We start from the raw sequence: 26,185 nt of genomic DNA, 5'->3' as shown, positions 1-26,185 counted from the left end.
TTTTCTTGAAGAGATCTCTAGACTTTCCATTCTAATGTTTTCCTCTATTTCTTTGCACTGATCACTGAGGAAGGCTTTTTTACCTCTCTTTGCTGTTCTTTGGAACTCTGCATTCAGATGGGTATATCTTGCCTTTTCTCCTTTGCCTTTTGCTTCTCTTCTCAGCTATTTGTAAGGCCTCCTCAGAGAACCATTTTACTTTTTTGCATTTCTTTCTGTTAGGGATTATATGTAATATAAACTTACATGTAAGTAAATTAGGTCCTTATTGCTATATCTCTATATAAATCGAGGCCCTGTGGGGAAAGCAACATCAGGAAGTGAAGGGAGCCTCACCACCTCCTGGTGGGACAGGTAGCCCGGTCCATGCTTCCCAAGGGCAGATATGGAAACACGATTTCTCATAACCATCCAGGAATTTGTAGAGTGTGAAGTTTCCTGGAATTAACTTAATGAAATAATGAGGAATTGGCTTCAGGATTTTGTCACAATCATATTTATTATAGAGTAGCTTGCAAAATAGCAAAAATGAAGTCAACCAGGACCTCCCTGGTGGTCCAGTGGCTAGGACCTGTGCTCCCAATGCAAGGGGCTGGATTTGATCCCGGATCAGGGAACTAGATCCCACTTACTACAACTAAGAGTTCTCATGCCACAGCTAAAAGATCCACATGCCTCTGTGAAGATCACAGATCCTGTGCGCCTCAGCTGAGACCTGGCACAGTCAAATAAAGAAATAAGTAAATACACACACACACACATATATTTACATAGCAAAAATATAAACCTCCAGGTCAGAAATTGCTATTGCTTCCCTTGTATCCATTCTCCTTTCTTCTTTCCTGTGGAACCAGTTTACTGGGGATAGAAATAGATCTAATTTAAAAACAACATACATTTTTCAGCTTCCTTGCAGGTGGAGGTGGCCATGTGACTGACTTTTTGACCCAATTTGGCCACCAGTTGTTAAGCAAGCTTCAGGGAATCTCCTTAAAGGAGGGCAGACTCGGCTGGCATGTCCCCGCCTATCCTCTGCTTTTCTCCTTCCCTCCATCTAAACTGTGGCTGTGATGGCTGGAGCTCTGGTAGTCATTTTGACAGATGGTGGAGGAAAAGCTAGAAGGAACCCAGGTCCTTAATGGCATGAGAAGCTGCAGTCACAACTCTCCAGACTTCTTTCACACAAGAGTGAAATAAACCTCTGCCTTGTTAGGCTGTGTTATTTGGGTTTTTTGGTTACAAGAAGCTAAATTCAGTCCCAACTGATATAATATCCAAACATCCAAACAATATGACCATGAATAATTAATCACAGTCCAATCATCCTATAGATTATTTTATAGTCTTTAAATCATGGTGTAGAAAAATATTTAATAATATGATATATAGGCATACTTTGTTTTATTTCACTCCACTTTATTGTGCTTCATAGATATTGGATAGTTTTTTTTTTTTTTTTTAAATTACAAATTGAAGGTTTGTGGCAACCTTGTAACTAAGATCATGGCATCCGGTACCAGCACTTCATGGCAAATAGATGGGGAAACAGTGGAGACAGTGGCTGACTTTATTTTTCTGGGCTCCAAAATCACTACAGATGGTGATTGTGGCCATGATATTAAAAGACGCTTACTCCTTGGAAGGAAAGTTATGACCAACTTAGACAGCATATTAAAAAGCAGAGACATAACTTTGTCAACCAAGGTCCATCTAGTCAAGGTTATGGTTTTTCCAGTGGTCATGTATGGATGCGAGAGTTGGACTATAAAGAAAGTGAGTGCAGAAGAATTGATGCTTTTGAACTGTGGTGTTGGAGAAGACTCTTGAGAGTCCCTTGGACTGCAAGGAGATCCAACCAATCCATCCTAATGAGATCAGTCCTGGGTGTTCATTGGAAGGACTGATGTTGAAGCTGAAACTCCAATACTTTGGCCACCTGATGCGAAGAGCTGACTCATTGGAAAAGACCCTGATGCTGGGAAAGACTGAGAGCAGGAGGAGAAGGGGACGACAGAGGATGAGATGGTTGGATGGCATCACTGACTCAATGGACATGGGTTTTGGTGGACTCCGGGAGTTGGTGATTTACAGGGAGGCCTGCCGTTCTGCGGTACATGGGGTCGCAAAGAGTCGGACATGACTGAGCGACTGAACTGAACTGTGTTGTGAGATGATGCTTAGGATTTTTTAGCAATAAAGTATTTTTAAATTGAAGTATGTACTAAATGCCTATGTCTCTTTTGCAGTCTCTTATACAGTCTTTGGGACTCTGTGGGAGAGGGTGAAGGTGGAATGATTGGGGAGAATGGAATTGTAGCATGTATATTATCATAAGTGACCAGTCCAGGTTCGACGCATAAATTTTCCTCTGTTCATTTCTTTGCATTTGTGCTTTTTTAATAAAATTCTTTTTTAGAAATAAAAAAAAAAAAAGAAAATAAACTAGTGGTTTTCAGTAGGGGGAGGGGCAAGACAGGGGAGGAGAGAAAAAGGCACAAATTATTATGAATAAAATAAGCTACAAGAATATATTCTACAACCCAGGGAGTATAGCCAATATCGTATAATGACTATAACGGGAGTATAACCTTGAAAAATTGTGAATCACTATACTGTATTCCTGCAACTTAGATAATATTGTATTGTATGCACTTGTATATGTCAACTATACCTCAATGTTTTAAAAGTTTCAAAAAATTAAAAGGCCTGCCTTCACTCAGAAAAAAAAAATAAAATAAAAAAAATAAATTGAAGTATGTACAGTTTTCTAGACACACTACTATTGCACACCCAATAGACCACAGTGTAGTGTAAACATAACTTTTTAAAGTTACGTAAACATAACTTTTACATGCATTGGGAAACCAAAAATTTGCTGCAGCTTGCTCTTCTACAACATTCACTTCGTTATGATGATCAAGAACCAAACCCTCAATATCACCAAGGTGTGCCTATATTGTTAAGTAGGTTTTAAGATGCCATGTATGTCAGATCCCAATTTATGAAGAGAAAACATGCACAAGACATAAAAAAAGACTTGAAACAGTTGCAACACACAGAAACCTCGGGTGGTGGTGATGCAGGGCGTTTTCTTGTATTTAGTATTGAAAGTTTCCTAATTTTGATAGGAGAGTAACAGTGGAGTTTTTTTTTTTTTAAGGAAATTGTAGAGTTTTAAAAAGTCTGAACAACTAAAACACGTGTGTTATTTCTTAGACACGAGGTGCTCTTGTAGCTCTGCCAAGACTTTGCAGACTGAGCCCTGTTACACTGCTTCGTGAACCAGCCCCTCGGGATTTGCTGTCCCTCACCTCGTTCTCTTGGCTCCTGGGTCTGTCTGGGTTGGTATCCTCCAGAGATGCTTTCTGCTCTGCGGCAAATTCAAGGTCAGGGGTTCATTGACAGAGTTCTCATTTTCCAGTGGATCTGTAATGTGTGAGAAACGTAGGGAGTTAGAAACGTGTATCTCCCATTTTCAGGCAATTCTATGAGACGGTAGCCGCTGTCACCGTGAGAGGGGAAGGAGGTGGAGTGAAGAGGATGCCCTTCCCCTCAAGCCCCCGAAGGGGAAATTGCCACTCTTTGTGCTCTATTAAATGACCTGGAATGCCATCGCTATGGAAATCATACTTACAGTACAAGAAATTTCATAGCCACGCATATATCCATCCATCCATCCATGCATGCACAGCCGAAAAAAGAAAATCATGAATGAACCTGAAAACTTGGATACAAACCTGGTTAATGTCTCAGAGGACAATAGAACCATAACCACTGGTGTTATTGTTTCTACTGGACAAAATCCTTTGCAATTTACCGGTTGTTTAACATCTAACTTTACAATCTGAGTCCTAATAGACGTTAAGTAATAAATCACCTCCCCTGGAGTGTCAGATCGGCTTAGGTGGGGTTGTTAGTTACTGTTCTACTGTGACTTTGAATGGATACCCTTCAGCATTTGAGATGGAGACTATCCTCACCTTCCAGACCCAGATCACAAACCCCTGACTCAGAGCACCGGCTCCTTTCCTTGTCAGGGGGTAGAATGGAGAAACCTGGTGCTGGGTGGCCTGTTCTGTCTGCTTCTTAGCAGAAGAGTGTTTTCTCCTTGGACCCTGGATCAGGGGATGCTGGGCTGTCTTGAGAGTTAGCTTCAAGGAGGCGAAATGAGGGAGTCACTTTACAAATAAAAGTGTGAGTATAATAAGAGTATTACAGTCTGAACGTACTCTGTCTATGGGATTCTCCAGGCAAGAGTACTGGAGTGGGTTGCCATGCCCTCCTCCAGGGGATCTTTCCAACCCAGGGATTGAACCCACATCTCTCATGTTTCCTGCATTGGCAGGTGGATTCCCCCATTGTCAGTCCCATTTCCCTCTCCAGCCTCATCTCAGACACAGTCCCACACCCACCTTTTCTCCTCGGAAAGACCCCCATCCTGACCAGCTGTATGTGTATCTGCTGTATCTGTTTTCTCCTGCTTGCCGCGCTCTAACCCTGTAAGTCCCCAGTGGGGTAGCTGATAACTCCATGGGGCCATTACACACTTGAAATGTGGCTTGTGTGACTAAAGAAGTAAATTCTTCATTAAAAAAAAAAAATTAAGCTAATTTAAATTTAAATGTAAAAACAGAGTCAATTTCATTATTGGAAAACTTTTCAGGATATTTGGAGTAATTTGAGGATTGTCTCTACTTTAACTTCTGGCTGTACATTTAATAAATTTTCTGGCTGTAAATGGCTCTTTAACTGTGCATTTGATGAAATCCAAATCCAGATCGAGAATTTCTAGTGAAAATTTAGTATGCAAATTGAGAGAGACTGTAAGAATAAAATACTCAACAGATTTTCACAACAGTGAAAAAAAAGGAATATAAAATATCTCATTATTAATTTTTATATTGATTATTGACTACATGATAAAGTGATAGTATTTTGGATGTATTGGGTTAAATAAAATGCATTGTTAAAATCAATTTTACTCATTTCTTTACTTTTTAGTATTACAAAAATTTAAATGACTTATGTGACTTTCACTGTGTTTCTGTTGGACAGAGCTTCTCTAACCCTCTTCTATGCCCAGGCTCTGGAACGAGAAGAATGTGAACTCTGATTCAAGCCATATCGTCCAGTAGCTGCATGATCTGGGATAAGTGACTCAATCTCTCTGGGTCTCAGTCATTTTTTTCCATCTGTAAAATGGGTATTGTAGGAACCACGTTGAAACGCCTGTCTACCTCAGCCACTGAGTACCCACAAGTGCTCATCCAAGTTAGCTGCTCTTCTTTCTGGCCATGTCCTAATGCAACCCTCAATGCTCACCTAAAATATCATCTTTGTAGGAATCATTCCTAACCCTGCGGGAAGGGTCTACTTCTTTGCCTTTACCTCTCTTGTAAAGTTTGACGCATTGCTTGCAATAAAATGACATCATTACAGTATTGTGATTTTTCTCAAAAGGCAGAGACTCCCATTTCTTTGTGTGTGAGTATGTGCTTTTGATTCTTTTTAAATTTTTTAAAAATTTATTTATGTGGCTGCATTGGATCTTAGTTGCAGCACGTAGCGTCTTTGTTACAGAGCGTGGATTCTCTGGGTGTGGCACATGGGCTCAGTAGCTCCGTGGCATGTGCGATATTTGTTCCCCAACTATGTTCCCACACCCCCTTCACTGCAAGGCAAATTCTTTACCACGGGACCACCAGGGAAGTCCCTGCTTTTAACTCTTACAGAAATTTTCAAACATATACAAAAGTTGAGAGAACAATGTAGTGTATCAACCACCCTGCTCCCTCCCATGACTACAGTCTTCCCATCACTGTATTTCTCTTGCTTCGCAGGGAATTCAACACACGATTCTGTTTGTGGTCGATGGCAGACCACCACACTTCCTTTGCTGCTCCTTCCATCAAGCAGTGGAGTCAGTTTCTCGATCTGCTTTCTTCTGGACCGGCCTTGTGAACTGCATGGGCCGATGACTGTGGTAGAAGTGAAGGTGTGGGCTCTGGGCCTGGGTCTCAAGACCTGGTGGCTTCTGCTCGTGCTCTCTGGGAACCCTGCTGCTTTGTGGACAAGCCCGAGCTAGCCTGCTGGAGGGTGAGTGACCATGGGGAGCAGAGACAGACAGTCCCAGCTGAGGCCCTCCGGGACCAACCAGCTCACTAGTGGCCCGAGAGGCTGTGCTTGACCTCCCAACCCCACCTGAGCCGCCAGTCCACTGCAGAGGTCAGACAAAGTGGCCCGGAGCCAGGAGCCATCCAATCAACCCCCAGAATCAAGAGAAATAATAAACATCATTAATTCTGTCTCTACGTTTTAAGGGTGACTTGACATGTGGCAAAAGGCTACTCGACAGATTTTAGTGAAAGTTTTGGAACCAGTTAAGGTCTCCCCAGCACACGCAGGGCAGCTCAGCTGCTGTCTGTCTCCCAGAGGCTAAGAAAATGTCACCCTCTCTACAAACCCCAGCACGCTGTCCACTTAGCCCCTAGGCCAGCCACCAGCAGAGGAGGGCTCAGCTGTAACAAAGCCCATTTGTAAGCGTTTCTGGACTTATTCTGCTCAACAAATATGCTTTGGAGAAATATGCTTTCAAATATGCTTTGAATATGCTAGATAAAATGTGCTAGGAACTGGTTTAAAAGATTAAGGGAAAGGGACTTCCCTGGGGGTCCAGTGGTTAAGATCCCATGCTTCCAAAGTGGGGGTCTCAGGTTGGATCCGTGCTCTGGGAACTCATGGAACTAGGATCCCATTTGCCATGCAGCAAGGCCAAAAAATGAAAAAAAAATTCAGTGATCATGCGGTAACGCTATTCCCAAGGTATTGTTGTTGTTCAGCCACTGTCATGTCCAACTCTTTGTGGCCCCAGGGATGGCATCACATCAGGCTTCCCTGTCCTTCACTATCTCCTGGAGTTTGCTCAAACTCATATCCATTGAGTCGGTGGTGCCATCCAACCATCTCGCCCTCTGTTGCCACCTTCTTCTTCTGCCCTCAATCTTTCCCAGCATTAATCGCAAGGTTTAGAAACTATGGCTATCATGGTGACGGAGAGAGAACAGGACAGACTCTCACCATCCAGGAAACTCACGCTCCCGGACATCCGTACACACAGACAGCACCAAGCCTCCCTCCTAGAAGGCATGGGATCCAGGGGTGTACTGAGCCCTGGAACAAGACATCTCTTTTAAATAGAAGCCAGTCCTATTGAATCATTTGGGTCAACACTTCCTCCTGTAGCATCTGCATCATCTTATTGGGGGAATTTGAACTCTTTGGATAATGGCTTCAGAAAGTTCCACCTTATTGGACCTGTCCTTGATCATTCTCGATGCCTTTTATTCGTTCATTTAAAAGGGGCCTTTCAGCCCCTTTGACTCCAGCAGCTGTGACCGCCATGCCTGGTACTGACCTGTTGGGTGGCCGGCGTTCCCCTCAGAAGTGCCTCTGGCTTTGCCTCTGCTTCGGAGTCTCATGGCGCGATTGAAGATGGAGTTTCTCTGGATCGGCTTGGTATGGGATGCTTTGTCTTGCGCCTCCTGGTCAGCATGGGGCATTCTCGCTTCTGAGAGGACCTCAGGTCTCACACTGGCTGGCTCATCAACCGCCCATGAACCACTCACTGATTTCTTCTGCGGCTTCTCCAAGTCCTCAGAGTCTCTGGTCTCCATTGAAATAAGTCTGATTGTTTCTCGGCAGGATGACTAGAGATCAGTAACCTCTCTCCAACATCCCCAGTTTTGAGTGCTCTAGAAGATAAAGAGACCAGTTTTCTGTCAGGGTCATCAGGCTAAAGTTGCCATGCAGAACATGGAATTCCGCTTCCATTCAGATTTGATGAAATTTGCAATAATCTGTGCATCCTGGTGAACCACATCTTTGTCGACGAAAATTAACAGTTTAACAACCGCAATTTAGATGCATTCATGTCTCATTTTATAATTGAGGTTTGTTAATTCTACTCAGAAGCTGCACTTATGGGGAAAATGCTGAAAGTGGCTTGTGGAGCTAACTTGCAAGTAAACATTTGCTGAATAATTCAAGACAGGGTAGCAAAACTGATGTGGGGAGGAAAGGAAGATGTATGGACCCAAAAAAGAAAGAGCTGTGGGAAGAATAGGAAGGGCTGTCAGCGAGTGACAGGTCCCAAGACACTAAATTCAGAGATGGGAAGTCTGAGCCCTGAAAGCAAACCTCTTGCCGTCCACTGGGAGCCAAGTCTGGTTGGTGGCTTAGTGGCCTCTCGGATAAGATGAGGTTGTCTGGCAGCTGCGGGAAGCACAAGCCCTCCCCAATCCCACGGTTACCCCCTCGGAGGAAATGGTAACCCACTCTAGTATTCTTGCCTGGAGAATCCCACGGACAGAGAAGCCTGGTGGGCTACAGTCCATGGGGTCACAAAGAATCGGACACGACTGAGCGTGAGCACACGCACACACACACACACACACACACACACACACACAAGAATCAACCCAGAGACCCCAGCACTGTGGTATTAGAGACTGACAAGCATTAAGATGGGATCCTGCCCTAAGGAAGCTCAGTTTGGGGCAGCAGGAGCTCCTTCACTGTCAAGGTCAGCGGTGAAGCCCCAGCAAGACCCCCGTGGTCCCAGCATCCAGGTCTCTGATCCATAAATGCCGGGTGTGTGCCATGGGAGTGATTGGACAGGCACCGTCCTGCTGGCTAAGCCTGGCGTCCCTTGGAGAATCCAGCTGCATTTAAAAAAAAATTGTTTCTTTATTCTTGGCAGTGCTGGGTCTTGGTTGGTTGCCACGTGTGGGCTTTCTCTAGTTGTGGTGAGTGGGGGGTACTCTTCATGACGGTGCCAGGATTCTCACTGCAGCGGCTTCTCTTGCTGTTGAGCATAGGCTCTAGAGCCAGGCTCAGCAGCTGCGGCTTCCAGGCTTAGTTGCTCTGTGGCGTGTGGGATCTTCCCAGACCAGGGATTGAAGCTGTGTCCCCTGCATTGGCCAGCAGGTTATTTATCACTGAGCCACCAGGGAAGTCCCTGGCTGCAATTTCAGGTAGGCAGAGAGGAGAGAGCAGTGGCTAAGAGGTCACATTTAGGTGCTGGCACCTGGGAGGGCATTGTTTACTACAGATGCAGCAAGGAACCCACAGCTGGTGGGCAGGTTGGGCGATTTTCACTGAAAGCAGGTTTAACCTGAGTCAGCAAGGGTGGTTTAGTTGCTAAGTCGTGTCTGACTCTCGCGACCCCATGGACTGTATAGCCCACCAGGCTCCTCTGTCTATGGGATTCTCCAGGCAAGAATACTAGAGTAGGTTGCCATTTCCTTCTCCAGGTGGTCTTCCCAACCCAGGAATCAAACCCAAGTCTCCTGTATTGCAGGCAGGGCTACGTGAGAGGCCCTGGAGTCAGCAAGATGTAACTACAAAGAAAGTTCAACTGTTCTCGGACGACGACATGGAAGGGGAGAGGATGGCATGGTTCTGTCCCGGCCAGGTGAGCAGGGACCCCTGCTCTACGCTCTGGTGAGGACCTGCCCGTCCACAAAGGGGCTGAGTGGGCGAGCGGAGGAGCCCCAGAGGGACAGGTCATTACAGCTATGCCCTCTGGGGCCTGGGACAGGAGTTGGGATGAGGGCCACAGGCAAGGACAGACTCCAGTGGTGGATTTCAGAGCTATCTGAAGGCGGCCGTGAGCTCCTGGGTCACTGGAGGAGTCCAGACAGAGACTGTTGGGACTTTAGGACTCTGTTACTCTGACCTTTGCCCCTGACCTGGGCCTCCCAGCCCCAGGGCTTAGACACTGCCATCCTGAGGCTGTTCTCAGCTTAGAATTGCTCAGGGGGCAGGCATCCTGTGGGCAGGTAATGCAGGAGTGAAGAATGTGCTGGGGCCAGTCTGAGGAGGTCTCTGAACTGGGTTGCGGAGTTTCTACCGCATTCTTGAGGACTGTGAGGGAGGAAGTAGTGGGATCCCAGAAGCTCCAGGCAGGCTGGGCTGGGAGGCACCACACAGGTATATCACCCAGGTATGGCAAGGGTGGGGCAGGTGTGTGAGAGGAATGACAGGGTCCGTGACTCAAGATGGTCCTGGGAGGAGCAGGGAGGGGACCGTCCCAATGGCCGTGGTGGGTTGGGGTACTGGGCGGGCTGGTGTGGAGTGGGAGAGAAGCCAGCTTGGGCTTGCAGCATGCTGGTTTCAGAGCATCTCCTGACCGTGGGGCACCTTGAAGGTCCCTACAGCGTGGCAGCCCTTTGGCCTTCAAGGTTATTATTATTATTGTTATCACCACCATTATTATTTTGAAAGTGAAAAAGTCGTTTAATCGTGTCCTACTCTGTATGATCCCATGGATCCCACCAGACTCCTCTGTCCATAGAATTCTCCAAGTAAGAATACTGGAGTGGATTGCCATTCCCTCCTCCAGGGGATCCTTCCAACCCAGGGATCGAAGTCAGTTCTGCACTGCAGGCAGATTCTTTACCATCTGAGCCACCAGTGAAGCCTCATTATTTTAGGCTGTTCAAAAAAAATTAAGGTATACTTTCTATGCAGTAGAATGTGTCTTTGTTAACCGTATGGCTCTGAGTTTTGACAAACACAGTTTATGTAACCACAGTGGAGACACAGGACACTCAATCACCCTGAAATTCCCTCAGGTGCCACTGTAGTCAGCCCCTCCCCTGCCCCTGGCCTCCAGAGACCACTGACTTGTATCTCTTCCCCTAGTTGGCCTTTTCATGACTATTGTGTTGAAGGAACCACAGCCTTTGGTGTCTGGCTTCCTTTGGCTGGTGCGGTGCAATCGCCACGCTGCCCAGTTCTATCAGTAACGATCGCCAGTGTTATGAATTCGTGGAATCCAACACAATATATCGTGAAGGGCTCTCTGCTGGGAGTCAGGAAACTTAGGTTTGAATCTCCATTTCCTGCTGCTTATAATCACCTACTGACACAGGGCAAGTCAGGGACTCAGTTTCCTGTCCGGGAAGCACGGGATTGGGTGGGTGTTCTTGGGGGCTCTTTAGCCAAGCCTCAGGGTTTCCTTGGTGGCTCAGATAGTGAAGAATCTGCCTGCAACGCAGGAGAACCAGGTTTGATCCCTGGATCCGGAAGATCCCCTGGAGACAGGAATGGCAACCCGCTCTAGTATTCTGGCCTGAAGAATCCCATAGACAGAGGAGCCTGGTGGACTACAGTTCCCGGGGAGTTCCCAGGGAGTCAGCACAACTGAGTGACCAACACTTTCACTTTCACCGGATTTCAAATCCTGTGATCTGGGGAGACTCAGAAAGTCCTCAGAGAGAACCTCACGGTGACTGGAGCCCTGGAGAAGTTTCCCAAATGTCCCTATCATTATCTATAAATGAGGGCGCTCTGAAGGCCTGAGAAAACGTATTGCATCCTTAAGACACCACACATACACATGTACGCATGCGAAGACGTAATTTGTGAAACCTAGAAAAAACAACTCTGATTCCACCTCAATTGCTGCCTGTCTCAGGCAGAAGTGTTCTAGCTTGGCAATGTTTTTATAATTGCTACACTTCTTCCATATCCACTAAATGCTGGAAAGTCCGCCAGCCCTCCCCTGTCTTTGATTATTTCTCTTAAACTCCCATAGCTGTAAGCCCCGTATCTTCCTGTTACCGGTGGCTTCGGGGTGGAAGTGGGGCGGGGGTGGCTTTGCGACTGCAAGGGGCCCTTATGACAGAACTGCATGGCACCCATTCATTCGCTCACTCGCTCACTCGTAAGCATTGGTGCCGTGTTGCCTACGTCTGGCACCTGCTGGCACAGCACACACGTATCTGTTCCGTGGCAGCCCACGCTCCCTCCTTAAGAAGCTGCAGATGGGCAGGACTCAGTTTGTTTTGTTCACTGCGGTTCCTGGTGCCCGGCACACAATAGCACGCTGTAAACACGTGCTGCTTACGACGAACGCAGGGTTGAGTTCCTTCTGTGCGGTGGAGGTGAGCATTAGCATCATGTTGTAGATAAGGAAGCTGCAGCTTTGGCCACTTGCCCAGGATTGCACAGCTGGTAAATGGTACGGCAAGGATCACGCCCCATCTGTCTGACTTTGTTGGGGGGAACCTGTGATGGGGTCAGAAGATGCTGTTGGAAGGACTGGCTGAAGGCTGGCCTGGGTAAGTGAAGGCAGGTCCTCTCTTCTTGCTAGCTGTGTGGCTGCTGGTACATGAGCCAAGAGCGACCAATAGACCTCCAGGCACAGGGCTGAGGGCCAGGGGGCCTGCTTGCATGAGTCAGTTGCCTGGGAGGTCAGGGCTCATGGGAGTAGGTGATGAAGAGGGGAGTGGGTGAGCTGCCCACAAGCCCAGCTGTGATAATGCAAGACAGCTGCTGGAGGGGGACCGGATGATGCCATGGTGGGCTCTAGGATATGTGTCCCCTAGACCAGGGCTTCTCAGGCATTCATGTGCAGTGGCTCTAAAGATGCAGATTCTGACTCAGTAGGTCCAGGGCGGGGCTCAGGATGCCGATGCTGTGAGTCTGAGGACCAGCCTTGGGCAAAACCACAGCACCCTCGACAGATGTGGGAGTGAGCGGGCCCCAAGCTGCCCTTCGCTTTGGGCAGGTCTGGGAGGCATTGCGTCTGGTAAGAAGTCCTGCTGGACAGCAGGGCTGGGGAGGGCAGAGGGGGAGAGGTCAGGAGGGGGAGAGGACTGAAGCAGATGCTGTCCCTTCGATGTCCCCTTCTGCCTCTTACAAAGGGAAGAGGTGTTGGGGTGGAGGGGTGGTAGAAAACAAGAGGATATGGAGGAAGAAGAAGGGGCCAGGAGATGAAGCTCGTATGGGCTCTAGATGAGAGCCCTGGGCACCTGCTCTGAACAGGCCTTCTAGGTGCTGGGGTGGCCCAGGAAGACCTGGCCATGCCTTCCTGTAGCTAATGGGGGCTACAGGAGGGAGTAAAGACTACAGGGCAGGGAGGCAGTGATGAACAGGAACAGTACGAGGTGATTTGCCAGGAAGGGTTGCAGTGAACAGGTCACAGACAGGCCTGAGTCAGGGAGCTTCATTTTCATGCCAATCAGAACATCCTGGAGGGCAGCTCAATGTCAGTGTCTGGGGCCGGGGCCTTGGGCTCAGGCTCAGTCAAGCAGGGGTTAAGCAGGGGGAGACCCTGGTAGCTTCAGGCAGGAACACTTGGGGAAAAGGCTCAACAGGACTACACTGAAGACTGCCTTCATCTCCAGGGAGGCTCCAGGGCACTGCGGCCCTAGGATGTGTTAGTTATCCAGGTAGGGGGCCGCGGGGCGGGGGGACTGTGACCTGAAAAGGGGTGGGAGAATGAAGTCACCTTAGTTGTGACTTGACGTGACAGCAGATAGGGCCTGAATGCACGGACTCATGGGCAGGCAAGTTGGGGCCCTAAGAGGGAGGCAGGCTGGCTCAGCCCAGGTCACCTGCATCATTTCATTCCTGTCCTAGAATTGAATTGGTACCTAAGACTCCCCCAGGTAAGCATCAGTGTTTGCCTTGAGCTATAAACGACAAAGACTTTTTCTTTTCTTTCTTTCTTTCATCCTCCCTTGTTTCTTTCTTCCTCTCTTTTCCCTTTCTTTCCTCTTCTCTCTCTCTTTATTTACCTCCCCTGGGGCAAAGGAGGAAAGATTCTGGGCACACCAGAAGAAAACGCATGAAGTCTCTGGTTTGGGGGGAAAGACTCAGCGTGGAGGAAAGCCGCTCTGGGAGCTGCTCTGCCGTCAGGATGGCCTTCACTGAGAGAATCACGCGAGTAACACATGCCGGCTGCAGAAATGGTGGGAAAGCAGCTGACCGCAAGGAAGACTGCTGCTGCCCCTGCGCCTGGAGGAGATGCCGCTGGGAATGTCTTGGTGTTCTCAGTGGGAACAGAGGAGAGGAAGGGAATGGGAGACCCAAAGAGAACAGGAACCTCGGAGAATCTGAAGTGGAAATCCAGAAAGTGGGGAACAGGTAGTGGGGGAGGGGCCAGATCAGAAAGGTAGCGGGAGAAGGGGAGCTGAGGGCAAAATCCAGGCACCCATGGGCTCTGCAAATGGGGTGAAGCTCCGGCTGTGCTGTGGCCCTGTTGGGGGGCTGGCTTGGCTTCAGGAGGTGGCGGGGTCCTTGTAAGACCCAGACCAGGGTGAATCGGAAGTTGGGTGCTTAGAACATAAGGGAGTGGAGAGGGAGGGGGAAGGGAACAAGCACAGTGGGGCGGGAGGGCTCAGGTTCAGTTCGGGGGCCTCTCTAGAGCAAGTTTGTGCAGAGGCCTGGAGGAAGCTAGGGAGGAGCCTGGGGATGATGGGAGGCAGAGCTTTCAAACTGGATTTGTTGACTTGCTTTTGGCTCAAGAGGGAGAAAAGCAGAGATGAACCTTTGTTCTCCTTTTAGGTTGTTGAAGTGATATACTGGGAAAGAAGGGAGAAGCTTGAAGGAGACATTAGGCCTGAGATCAAACAGAAGGCACGTTTGGCACGAAGCTGGACTTGAAAATGGTCCTTTGTGACCGGCTGCGCTGAGCCTACCAGAGTACCCTGGAAGACTGAATACGAATTACAGTGACAATTCCTTGAACAACGACTTAACAGTTTCTAATCCAAACAACTGTCTCTTTAGAGGTGAGAACAATAGAACACAGGGAGATAAGGGATGTTCTCAAGGACTTGAGCCTGCTGCATTCCTCTGGGACCACACGCTTCCCACTGAGCCTCCTTCAGCACTGCATCCTAGCAACCCAGGACACACACACACAAGACAGAAGTGGGTTAGACACAGGGACAAAATTCATGTGCAGGATAAAGTGGACGGTGATAGATCAAGTGTGAGCAGGACTCCTTTCCGCAATAATGCAACAAAAATCAGTGGAATGAATTTTAAACCAGGGACCTAGACAGTGGTATAGAGAGGGTAAAGGCATTTCTTTTTCATAGGACAGTACTTAAATGTCAAAGAATGGTGGGGCATCTATATGAATGCATCTATCCGTCCATCCATTACCTATCTATCTGTCATCTTTCCATCCATCCATCTCTCTGTCTATCCATCTATCCATCTGTCCTTCCACCCACCTATCTGTTCATCATCCATCCATCCACCGACTACCCATCCATCCACCTAGCTATCCATCCATTTATCCATCTGCCTATCTATCCATCCATCCATCTATCTACCTATATAGATGGGTTGGCCAAAAAATTCATTTAGGTTTTTCCATAAGATCTATCTATCCATCCACCCACATTACACATAACCTGCAACACGAAGGAGGAGAAAGTCAGAGGCTGAAAAACCAAAGCAAATATTCTTGCTGGAAAAAAAAGGTTCAGTTCAGTTCAGTTCAGTCGCTCAGTCGTGTCCGACTCTTTGCGACCCCATGAATCACAGCACGCCATGCCTCCCTGTCCATCACCAACTCCCGGAGTTCACTCAAACTCAGGTCCATCGAGTCGGTGATGCCATCCAGCAATCTCATTCTCTGTCGTCCCCGTCTCCTCCCACCCCTAGTCCCTCCCAGCATCAGAGTCTTTTCCAGTGAGTCAACTCATCGCATGAGGTGGCCAAAGTACTGGAGTTTCAGCTTTAGCATCAGTCCTTTCAATGAACACCCAGGACTGATCTCCTTTAGAATGGACTGGTTGGATCTCCTTGCAGTCCAAGGGACTCTCAAGGGTCTTCTCCAGCACCACAGTTCAAAAGCATCAATTCTTCGGCGATCAGCTTTCTTCACAGTCCAACTCTCACATCCATACATGACCACAGGAAAAACCATAGCCTTGACTAGATGGACCTTGGTTGGCAAAGTAATGTCTCTGCTTTTTAATATGCTATCTAGGTTGGTCATAACTTTCCTTCCAAGGAGTTCAGTTCAGTTCAGTCGCTCAGTCGTGTCTGACTCTCCACGACCCCATGAATCACAGCATGCCAGGCCTCCCTGTCCATCACCAACTTTCAGAGTTCACTCAAACTCATGTCCATAGAGTCGGTGATGCCATCCAGCCATCTCATTCTCTGTCGTCCCCTTCTCCTCCCGCCCCCAACCTTTCCCAGCATCAGAGTCTTTTCTAGTGAGTGAACTCGTCACATGAGGTAGCCAAAGTATTGCAGTTACAGCTTTAGCATCAGTCCTTCCAATGAACACCCAGGATTGATCTCATTTAGAATGGACTGGTTGGATCTCCTTGCAGTCCAAGGGACTTTCAAGAGTCTTCTCCAACACCACAGTTCAAAGCATCAATTCTTCGGCGATCAGCTGGAGTAAGCGTCTTTTAATTTCCTGGCTGCAATCAGTATCTGCAGTGATTTTGGAGCCCCCCAAAATAAAGTCGGACACTGTTTCCACTGTTTCCCCATCTATTTCCCATGAAGTTTAGTGACAGCATAATGGAGAAGAGGTCAAAGCACCATGGAGCTGTGGGCGAAGGAGGAAGGAAAAGGTCAAATTAAAGGACTCCAGGTGTCTCCTGCAGGTTTTGGTAGCACATAGGAGGGAAGAGAAACTTCAGGTAATGGAAGTTAAAAAAATTAAACCTTTTCCTTTAGATTTACAGAAAAGTTGCAGACATTGGAATTTCTAAAGCAGCTCCTCAAGGAACTAAAGAGCTTCAAGTACTATAGTTAGGAGTTCAATATTTGGAGGTCCTCACACCTCAGTGGGGCTTTCCAGGTGGCGGTAGTGGTAAAGAACCCACCTCCCAATGGAGGAGACATAAGAGATGCAGGTTTGATCCTTGGGTTGGGAAGATCCCCTGGAAGAGGGTATGGCAACCTGCTCCAGTATTCTTGCCTGGAGAATCCCATGGACAGAGGAGTCTGGTGGGCTATGGTCCATAGGGTTGCAAAGAGCTGGACACGACTGAAGCAACTGAGCATGCACGGGTGCATGCATGTAGAGAAGGCGCATAAAACAAGGTGGAGGAAGCACTGCAGGGTGTAGAGCAGGATTTTCCCTCTCATCCTGGGATTGCTGCTAAGGCCAAACAGGGTTTAGTCCTACTGAAATTTCTGCTGCAGCTTGCATCAGCCAGCCAGCCACCATGAGGATTACTGAAGGAAGTATGCCTCCCCCCGGCATCCTACCTTTATAGAACAAGAGGAAGGACTTCCCTGGTGGTACAGAGAGTTAGAATCTATCTGCCAACGCAGGGAACATTGGTTTGATCCCTGGTCCAGGAAGATCACTCATGCTGAGGGGCAACTAAACCCATGTGCCACAACTAATGAGTCAGAGCTCTAGAGCCTGTGAGCTGCGACTATTGAACCAGCATGCTACAACTACTGAAGCCTATGCTCTAGAGCCCTTGCTCTGCAACAAGAGAAGCTACCACAGTGAGAGGGGGTGCCCCTGCTCCCTCCTCCACCCCTAGGAAGGGAGGAGGGTGTTGAGGTGGCTCCAGGCCAGGTCTCCCATCCCCCATCTCCCGTCTCCTATCCCAACAGTCTAGCCTGTGCTAGAAGAAAGGAAAAGAAACTTTGAAGGGTATGTGTTTAAACTTTGAAAAACATGAACATGGTTGAAATGGGCAAAGGATATGAAGAGATAGCTCACAGAAAATAGAAATCCTTAACAATCCATGAGAAATTTTCAACCCCACGTCTCATAAGAGGAGAGGAAATCCAAACCACACTGAGAAATTTTTTTTGCACTTATTACATTAGCAAAAAAATCAAAACTTTGAAAAGTGATTGGTGAAGCTGAAGAACCAGAGGCATCTCCCTCCCGAATCATCACTGGTGGGATTTTACCTTGATTGCATCCCAATGAAGGCAGTTTGGAAATCTCTATCAAGGTAAAAAGCATATATGCTTTAACCCAGCAATTCCATCTGCAGGAATTTGCTCTATGGATCTGCTTGCAGATTTGGGAAGTGGCCTGTGTACTTGTGACTCAGTGTAGCTTTGTCTGGGAGAAACAGATTGAATTTGCTATAATTTTAATCAGGAACTGATCACACTGTTAGAAAAGCCTAAACATTTTCATCAATGGAATCAGATGCAGTTGTATTTATCAAGAAAGAATCCTAGGGTATCTCAAGAAAACAAAAGGGCAGAAGAGTATCATGTTTTCCCCAGTGTAAAAGGGGAAAATGAATTTAAGTGTATTTGGATGTGCCTGAAAACATCTGGAAGGAGTTACAAAAACTTAGTATCAATGGCTACATATACACATGTATTTATATTAGAGGAGGGAGCCTGGGCAGATGGAAAATAGGATTGGGAGGGAGGCAGACTTTACATACCATTTAATATTTTTTTGATTTTTAAAGTTTATCTCAATGTATTAACCTATTCAAAAATTAAGTAGATAAATCTTTTGAGAAAAAAAGAGAAGGACAGAATCTTAGATGCAGAAATGAATCGATTCTAAAAACCAAAGATGGAGAAGTTATGGCATCTGACAGGAATCTGCTGAGAGCCCTGCTTGGCAGCAGGCTAGTGGGTGTGGACAGAAGACAACTGGTGGCCGTAACAGGGAAAAATAAAGCTGTCTTCTGTTTATACCTTCAAGAAATCAGTACAGAATAAGAATGAACTGTTAAATGGGCTGTTTTAATCCCCTAATTAAAAGAGTCTCAGAGTAACTTAATAGAACAGAGGCAGTTTCATATTCATTAGGCGGTCGTAATACAATATAGCTTACCAGTGGGTTAGCAACACAATTAAACACAAGTCTCCAGGAAAAACCTTCAGAAATAAGACTAGAAGGAAAAGTCATCATGAAAAAGGGCACCGAGCATGTCTCGAATGCAGCGATGCTGAAAAGTCAAGGCAGGATGCCGCTCTCATCTTTATTAACTTGTTTCATGGGGGCTTAGCCAAAATAATGAGACATAAAACAGATGTTGTCAGAAAGGAAGATGAAATAAACTGTAATTTGCAGATGATTTGAATGCCTAGAAAGCCCCAAGAACCAATGGAAACTATTGGAATTATAAAGAATTCAGCCCAGGGCCAGAATAGGATAGACTGATTTCATGTCAACAGTAAGAAAATAGCGAACTCCCAATCACAGTAGAAACAAAATCAGAAAATGTAGGATAATTGCATAAATAAATATAACCTATGTAAAGGAAAAACGTGGGAAATGGGAGAAACTGACATCTTTAGAAAAGTATGAGTTTTTTTTTTTTTTTAAAGAAAAGCATTCATTTTTCTTAGATGGGAAAATGGAAAATTAAAAACATGTGAATTCTCACCATGTTAATATAGAGTTGTAGTGCCATTCCACCTAACAAATTCCAATTTAAAAACTTTCGTTGGAGTATTTTCATAAAATGAATATGAAGTTCATAGGCAAGATTGGCAGATAGGCAAGATTAGCTCAAATTTTGAGAAATGTAGGTAATAGAATCGCTTTTCCTAAATATCATAAAATGCTGCAATAATAAAAGGTGTGTGGTAATGGAAAAGGGAGTCGTCAATGAAACAGAATGCCAGCTCAGGAATGAGTACTTACCTACTAAAGTGTTGTTTTATAGAAGAGGTATCACAGATACAAAAAATGAAGGGATTATAAAACCAGACAAAAATGTCACAAGAAAGGAAAAATATTCACCAATGTCTCTTATTAATATAAATGAAAGAGACCTCAATGCAAGACTAGCAAGCTGATACATAAAAAAGATTATACACTATAACCAAGTAGAATTTATCTCAGAAGTGCAGTTGTTTTAACACACAAAAATTGATTAATATAACTCACTATACCAATGAAACAAAGGATAAAACTACATGATATCTCCATTATTTGGTATCAGGTAGCACTTGACAAAATCCAGTAATCCTTCATGATAAAAATAGCCAACAAAACAGACAAAAGAAAAAAATTTCCTCTACTTGATAAAGGGCATCTATGAAAACTCCACATCTAATATCACACTTGTTAAAGACTGGAGAGACACCGGCCCCGGCGGCGCCGACGCAAGAGACGCCGGCCCTGGCGCAACCGACCAGGCAAAGAGGCGCAGCCGGGAGGAGATTCCCCACGCCTGAGGCCAGGGCCGGCGGCCGAGAGGAGCTGCCCCACGTCCAACAGGCGGTAGCTGCGCGGGCGCAGGAGGGCCTAGAGGAGCTACTCCGCGTTCAAGGTCAGGAGGGGCGGCCTTGAGGAGATACCCCTCATCCAAGGTAAGGTGCAGCAGCTGCGCTTTGCTGGAGCGGCTGTGAAGAGATTTTCCACGACCAAGGTAAGAGAAACCCAAATAAGATGGTAGGTATTGCGAGGGGGCATCAGAGGGCAGACACACTGAAATCATAATCACAGGAAACTAGGCGATCTGATCACTTGGACCACAGCCGAATGTGGTCCACTGGCGAAGGGAATGGCAAACCACTTCAGTATACTTGCCTTGAGAACCCCATGAACAGTAACAAAGGGCAAAATGATAGGATACTGAATGAGGAATTCCCCAGGTCGGTAGGTGCCCAGTATGCTACTGGAGCTCAGTGGAGAAATAACTATAGAAGGAATAAAGGGATGGAACAAAAGCAAAACCAATACCCAGTTGTGGATGTGACCAATGATAGAAGCAAGGTCCACTGCTGTAAAGAGCAGTATTGCATAGGAACCTGGAATGTTAGGTCCATGAATCAAGGCAAATTGGAAGTGGTCAAACAGGAGATGGCAAGAGTGAACATAGACATTCTAGGAATCAGTGAATTAAAATGGACTGCAATGGGTGAATTTAACTCAGATGACCATTATATCTACTACTGTGGGCAGGAATCCCTTTGAAGAAATGGAGTAGCCATCATGGTCAACAAAAGAGTCCGAAATGCAGTACTTGGATGCAATCTTAAAAAGGACAGAATGATTTCTATTCGTTTCCAAGGCAAACCATTCAATATTACAGTAATCCAAGCCTATGCCCCAAACAGTAACGCTGAAGAAGCCGAAGTTGAACGGGTCTATGAATACCTCCAAGACCTTTTAGAACGAACACCCAAAAGAGATGTCCTTTTCATTATAGGGGACTGGAATGCAAAAGTAGGAAGTCAAGAAACACCTGGAATAACAGGCAAATTTGGCCTTGGAGCACGGAATGAAGCAGGGCAAAGGCTAATAGAGTTTTGTCAAGAGAACGCACTGGTCATAGCAAACACCCTCTTCCAACCACACAAGAGAAGACTCTACACATGGACATCACCAGATGGTCAACACCGAAATCAGATTGATTATATTCCTTGCAGCCAAAGATGGAGAAGCTGTATACAGTTAGCAAAACAAGACCAGGAGCTGACTGTGGCTCAGATCATGAACTCCTTATTGACAAATTCAGACTTAAATTGAAGAAAGTAGGGAAAACCACTAGACCATTCAGATATGACCTAAATCAAATCCTTTATGATTATACAGGGGAAGTGAGGAATAGATTTAAGGGACTAGATCTGATAGACAGAGTGCCTGATGAACTCTGGATGGAGGTTCGTGACATTGTACAGGAGACAGGGACCAAGACCATCCCCATGGAAAAGAAATGCAAAAAAGCAAAATGGCTGTCTGAGGAGGCTTTACAAATAGCTGTGAAAAGAAGAGAAGTGAAAAGCAAAGGAGAAAAGGTAAGATATAAGCATCTGAATGCAGAGTTCCAAAGAATAGCAAGGAGAGATAAGAAAGCCTTCCTCAGTGATCAATGCAAAGAAATAGAGGAAAACAACAGAAAAGGAAAAACAAGAGATCTCTTCAAGAAAATTAGAGATTCCAAGGGAACATTTCATACAAAGATGGGCTCGATAAAGGACAGAAATGGTATGGACATAACAGAAGCAGAAGATATTAAGAAGAGGTGGCAAGAATACACAGAAGAACTGTACAAAAAAGATCTTCACGACCAAGATAATCACGATAACGTGCACTGACCTAGAGCCAGACATCTTGGAATGTGAAGTCAAGTGGGCCTTAGAAAGCATCACTACGAACAAATCTAGTGGTGGTGGTGGAATTCCAGTTGAGCTATTTCAAATCTTGAAAGATGATACTGTGAAAGTGCTGCACTCAATATGCCAGCACATTTGGAAAACTCAGCAGTGGTCACAGGACTGGAAAAGGTGAGTCTTCATTCCAATCCCAAAGAAAGGGAATGCCAAAGAATGCTCAAACTACCGCACAGTTGCACTCATCTCACATGCTAGTAAAGTCATGCTCAAAATTCTCCAAGCCAGGCTTCAGCAATATGTGACACGTGAACTTCCAGATGTTCAAGCAGGTTTTAGAAAAGGCAGAGGCACCAGAGATCAAATTGCCAATATCTGCTGGATCATGGAGAAAGCAAGAGAGTTCCAGAAAAACATCTATTTCTGCTTCATTGACTATGCCAAAGTCTTTGACTGTGTGGATCACAATAAACTGTGGAAAATTCTGAAAGAGATGGGAATACTAGACCACCTGAACTGCCTCTTGAGAAACCTGTATGCAGGTCAGGAAGCAACAGTCAGAACAGGACATGGAGCAAAAGACTGGTTCCAAATAGGAAAAAGAGTGCGTCAAGGCTGTATATTATCACCTTGCTTATTTAACTTATATGCAGAGTACATCATGAGGAACGCTGGGCTGGAAGAAGCACAAGCTGGAATCAAGATTGCTGGGAGAAATATCAATAATCTCAGATATGCAGATGACACTACCCTTATGGCAGAAAGTGAAGAGGAACTCAAAAGCCTCTTGATGAAAGTGAAAGAGGAGAGTGAAAAGGTTGGCTTGAAGCTCAACATTCAGAAAACAAAAATCATGGCATCTGGTCCCATCACTTCATGGGATATAGATGGAAAAACAGTGGAGACAGTCTCAGAGTTTATATTTTTGGGCTCCAAAATCACTGCAGATGCTGATTGCAGTCATGAAATTAAAAGATGTTTACTCCTTGGAAGGTAAGTTATGACCAACCTAGATAGCATAGTAAAAAGCAGAGACATTACTTTGCCAACCAAGGTCTATCTAGTCAAGGCTATGGTTTTTCCCGTGGTCATGTATGGATGTGAGAGCTGGACTGTGAAGAAAGCTGATCGCTGAAGAATTGATGCTTTTGAACTGTGGTGTTGGAGAAGACTCTTGAGAGTCCCTTGGACTGCAAGGAGATCCAACCAGTCCATTCTAAGGGAGATCGATCCTGGGTGTTCATTGGAAGGACTTATGCTAAATCTGAAACTGCAATACTTTGGCCACCTCATGCGACGAGTTGACTCACTGGAAAAGACTCTGATGCTGGGAAAGGTTGGGGGCTGGAGGAGAAGGGGATGACAGAGAATGAGATGGCTGTATGGCATCACCAACTCAATGGACATGAGTTTGAGTGAACTCCGGGAGTTGGTGATGGACAGGGAGGCCTGGCGTGCTGTGATTCATGGGGTCGCAGAGAGTCGGACACGACTGAGCGACTGAACTGAACTGAACTAAAGACTGGATGTTTTCTTATAAATCAGAAGGAAGATAAGAATGTCCACTCCCACCACTACAGTTCAACATTGCACTGGAGGTTTGAACCAGAGAAATTGGCCAATAAAAATAAATGAAAGATACTCAAATTGGAAAGGAAGGTGCAAAACTCTATTTGCAGGTGACATGATCGTGTGTTTAGAAAATCCTAAGAAATTCCCTAGGAAAACTTTTGGGAATAAGTTCAGCAAGATCTCATGATATAAATCAACATACAAAAATCCACTATATTTTTACACAGTAGGAATGAACATACCAGAAAGGAAATTTTAAAAAAAGAATGTCACTTATAATATCAAAAATATTAAAAAATACAAATTTAACAAAGCAGTGAAAAATTTACATTCTGAAAACTATAAAATATTGTTGAAAGAAATTAAGGAAGACCTAAATAAATGGACGACAGAGAATGAGATGGCTGGATGGTCTCACCGACTTGATGGACATGAGTTTGAGTGAACTCCGGGAGTTGGTGATGGACAGGGAGGCCTGGCGTGTTGTGATTCATGGGGTCGCAAAGAGTTGGACACGACTGAGCGACTGAACTGAACTGAGCTGAAATAAATGGAAAGACATTATATTTTCATGGACGAGAAGATTTAATATTAAGGTGGTGTGTGTGAGTGTGCTAAATCGCTTCTGTCGTGACTGACACTTTATGATGCTAGAGGCTGTTGTCCGCCAGGCTCTTCTGTCCATGGTATTTTCTAGGCAAGAATTCTGGAGTGAGTTGCCATTTTCTCCTCCAGGGCTTCCCTGGTGGCTCAGACAGTGAAGAATCTGTCTGCAATGTAGGAGATCCGGGTTCAGTTCCTGGGTTGGGAAGATCCCCTAGAGAGGCAACCCACTCCAGTATTCTTGCCTGGAGAATTCCAAGGACAGAGGAGCCTGGTGGGTCACACTCAACTGGGTTGCAAAGAGATGGACACAAATAAGCATCTAACACACACACACACACACAAACACACACACACAGACATACACCCCTCCCTCCAGGGGATCTTCCCAACCCAGGGATCGAACTTGTGTCTGTTATGTCTCCTGCCTTGGCAGGTGGGTTCTTTACCACAGGCTCCACCTGGGAAGCCCCTATTAAGGGAGTTCAGTTCAGTTGCTCAGTCATGTCCGACTCTCTGCGACCCCATGAATCACAGCACGCCAGGCCTCCCTGTCCATCACCAACTCCCGGAGTTCACGCAAACTCATGTCCATAGAGTCGGTGATGCCATCCAGCCATCTCATTCTCTGTAATCCCCTTCTCCTCCCGCTCCCAAACTTTCCCAGCATCAGAGTCTTTTCCAGTGAGTCAACTCGTCGCATGAGGTGGCCAAAGTACTAGAGTTTCAGCTTTAGCATCAGTCCTTCCAATGAACACCCAGGATCGATCTCCTTTAGAATGGACTGGTTGGATCTCCTTGCAGTCCAAGGGACTCTCAAGAGTCTTCTCCAACACCACAGTTCAAAAGCATCAATTCTTCAGCGATCAGCTTTCTTCACAGTCCAACTCTCACATCCATACATCACCACGGGAAAAACCATAGCCTTGACTAGACGGACCTTTGTTGGCAAAGTAATGTCTCTGCTTTTTAATATACTATCTAGATTGGTCATAACTTTCCTTCCAAGGAGTAAGCGTCTTTTAATTTCATGGCTGCAATCAGCATCCGCAGTGGTTTTGGAGCCCAAAAAAATAAAGTCTGACACTGCTTCCACTGTTTTTCCATCTATTTCCCATGAAGTGATGGGACCAGATGCCATGATCTTTGTTTTCTGAATGTTGAGCTTCAAGCCAACCTTTTCACTCTCCTCTTTCACTTTCAAGAGGCTTTTGTGTTCCTCTTCACTTTCTGCCATAAGGGTGGTGTCATCTGCATATCTGAGGTTATTGATATTTCTCCCAGCAATCTTGATTCCAGCTTGTGCTTCTTCCAGCCCAGCATTCCTCATGATGTACTCTGCATATAAGTTAAATAAGCAGGGTGACAATATACAGCCTTGACGCACTCCTTTTCCTATTTGGAACCAGTCTGCTGTTCCATGTATGGTTCTGACTGTTGCTTCCTGACCTGCATACAGGTTTCTCAAGAGGCAGGTCAGGTGGTCTGGTATTCCCATCTCTTTCAGAATTTTCCACAGTTTATTGTGACCCACACAGTCAAAGGCTTTGGCATAGTCAATGAAGCAGAAGTAGATGTTTTTCTGGAACTCTGTTGCATTTTCCATGATCCAGCAGATATTGGCAATTTGATCTCTGGTGCCTCTGCCTTTTCTAAAACCTGCTTGAACATCTGGAAGTTCACGTGTCACATATTGCTGAAGTCTGGCTTGGAGAATTTTGAGCATGACTTTACTAGCGTGTGAGATGAGTGCAATTGTGTGGTAGTTTGAGCATTCTTTGGCATTGCCTTTCTTTGGGATTGGAATAAAGACTGACCTTTTCCAGTCCTGTGGCCACTGCTGCGTTTTCCAAATTTGCTGGCATATTGAGTGCAGCACTTTCACAGTATCATCTTTCAAGATTTGAAATAGCTCTACTGGAATTCCATCACCACCACTAGCTTTGTTCGTAGTGATGATTTCTAAGGCTCACTTGACTTCACATTCCAAGATGTCTGGCTCTAGGTCAGTGATCTCGATATCGTGACTATCTTGGTTGTGAAGATTTTTTTTGTGCAGTTCTTCTGTGTATTCTTGACACCTCTTCTTAATATCTTCTGCTTCTGTTCGGTCCGTACCATTTCTGTCCTTTATCGAGCCCATCTTTGCATGAAATGTTCCCTTGGAATCTCTGAT

General features: G+C 45.8%; 1 long non-coding RNA gene across 1 annotated transcript in view; it reads right to left on the bottom strand.

Annotated features, from left to right (window-relative positions):
* Nucleotides 1-3,324: 3,324 nt before the first annotated feature.
* The window catches only part of LOC129549183 (uncharacterized), a 42,675-nt gene continuing 19,814 nt past the window's right edge, over nt 3,325-26,185 (bottom strand). Inside the window, exons 2-3 of the long non-coding RNA XR_016037155.1 lie at nt 7,415-7,751; nt 3,325-3,426 (exon numbers count right to left, since the gene is read on the bottom strand). This is a non-coding gene — a long non-coding RNA (uncharacterized LOC129549183). The remainder of the gene's footprint in view (nt 3,427-7,414; nt 7,752-26,185) is intronic.

The sequence above is a fragment of the Moschus berezovskii genome, chromosome 4, assembly GCF_049115385.1.
Source record: "Moschus berezovskii isolate FMDL1 chromosome 4, NW_MosBer_1.0, whole genome shotgun sequence".
In the NCBI taxonomy this organism is placed as follows: domain Eukaryota; kingdom Metazoa; phylum Chordata; class Mammalia; order Artiodactyla; family Moschidae; genus Moschus; species Moschus berezovskii.
This window is presented reverse-complemented; position numbering and strand designations above follow the sequence as displayed.